This window comes from Hippopotamus amphibius, chromosome 9, assembly GCF_030028045.1.
Source record: "Hippopotamus amphibius kiboko isolate mHipAmp2 chromosome 9, mHipAmp2.hap2, whole genome shotgun sequence".
Lineage (NCBI taxonomy): Eukaryota > Metazoa > Chordata > Mammalia > Artiodactyla > Hippopotamidae > Hippopotamus > Hippopotamus amphibius.
The window spans coordinates 84301562-84303606 of NC_080194.1; the positions used below are offsets into that span (position 1 = coordinate 84301562).

The 2045-nt window shown below is 42.1% G+C and overlaps 1 pseudogene; it reads left to right on the forward strand.

The window, feature by feature from the left end:
* Positions 1 to 668: 668 nt before the first annotated feature.
* Positions 669 to 1756, forward strand: LOC130860921 (olfactory receptor 8B12-like; annotated as a pseudogene).
* The last annotated feature ends 289 nt before the right edge of the window (positions 1757 to 2045 follow it).

Here is a 2045-nt window from a genome sequence, read left to right on the forward strand (position 1 = left end):
CTTCTGACTGCTACTCAGTAGTTTTGGGAATTGGGTGGGTGACTTAATTCAGTTGTCTCATCTGCAAAATGGGAATAAGAATATTGTCACATAGCTCTTAGTACACAGCCTAACATAGTAACAAATTTATTTAAGTGATAGCTTTAAACAATTATCATTAAACCTAAATCCCTAGAGCTAGGAGATGTTGGAGAAATGTGATCTCACTTTTTTGATTTGACAGCAGTGACCCAGAGGTTGGAGTGCTGAGAAGTCACAGTGTCTTCTGTCAGTCAGGATTCTCACTAGGGAAGAGGCCCAGGTGACAGCAACTGAAGCAGAGGCAGGAGAGAGAAGACATAGAAAATGGACTGATTTAAAGATCTAAAAGACATCTACCTTATTTTTGAATGAATTGGAATATGAATAAATTACTGCTTTCTCTAGAAGCGCCAGTTCTCACTCTGGACGCAAAGTCTAGCCTCTTCTTTGTTCTCTGGAAGTTAAAGGCACTGGGGTTATGCAGATAGATCCATAGCAAACAGTAAAAACCTTCCCTCAACATTAAAGCTCAAATTTCTGTGGATTCCATTCTCAGGAGTGGAGGGTGGGTACCAGGAGGATGGTGGTATTTCTCTCTGAGTGGTTCTCTTTTCTTTTCCCCATGGAATGCCCTTCTCCAGAGAAGAATGGCAGCTGAGAAGACTTCTGTGACAGAATTCATCTTCACAGGCTTAACAGACCAGCCAGGACTCCAGATCCTCCTCTTCTTCCTGTTTCGAGGTTTCTACATGGTCACCACAGTGGGGAACCTGGGCTTGATAACACTGATTGGGCTGAACTCTCGCCTAAACACCTCCATGTACTTTTTCCTCTTCAACCTCTCCTTAATAGACTTCTGTTACTCCACTGCCATCTCTCCCAAAATGCTGATGAGTTTTGTCTCAAAGAAGAACATCATCTTGCATGCAGGATGTATGACTCAACTCTTTTTCTTCTGCTTCTTTGTCATCTCTGAGTCCTTCATCCTGTCAGTGATGGCATATGACCGCTATGTCGCCATCTGTAACCCACTGGTATACACAGTCACCATGTCTCCTGAGGTCTGTTTGCTCTTTTTGTTGGGTGTCTATGTGATGGGGTTTTCAGGCGCCATGGCCCACATGAGAAGCATAGCAAGTCTGACCTTCTGTGCCGACAACCCTGTCAATCATTTCATGTGTGACATCCCTCCTCTCCTCGAGCTCTCCTGCAGCAGCACTTATGTGCATGAGCTGGTGCTCTTCACACTCATGGCCATTGACATCGGAATGCCCATTGTCACCATCTTCATCTCTTATGCTCTAATTCCCTCCTGCATTCTCCACATTCACTCCACTGAGGGCAGGCCAAAGCTTTCAGTATGTGCAGCTCCCACATAATTGTGGTTTCTCCTTTCTTTGGTTCTGGGGCTTTTGTGTATCTCAAATCACCTTCTATTTTGCCCCTTGACCAAGGGAAAGTGTCCTCCGTGTTCTATACCATTGTGGTACCCATGTTAAACCCACTGATCTACAGTTTGAGGAACAAGGATGTGAAAGTTGCTCTGAGGAAAACCTTGGGAAGTAAAATATTTTCTAGAGAAAGAGTGATATTTAAAGAAGAAGGTACAATGTTTTGTTTATTAGTTAGTGTGTTCAGTGAAGGATGGAAATTCCAGTTTCTCACGCTCTTGAACATATATGTATGTACCACATCTTTCTTGTCCTTAAGTCTTTATGTTTGGATGAGTGTTTAGTGCAGATCTATTTTCCCTGTTCCTGACTCACGTTGACAATTCCAAAATCATTTAAGGCAAAGTTTTCTACAATTATAGATCACTTAATTTTGAATGGGCCTTATAAATAATTTAATAAAATCTCCTCATTTAATAGATGTTAGAGGCTTAGAAATATATAAATTTTTATGGCCACAGAACTAACTGGTGCCACAACTAGGACTGGAATGCAGGCCCTTGAATTACAATCTCCTTGGTTTTCCTTCGTGCCATGTTTTCTGGCTTCATTTCCTTGTTGCCTTTGGAGATT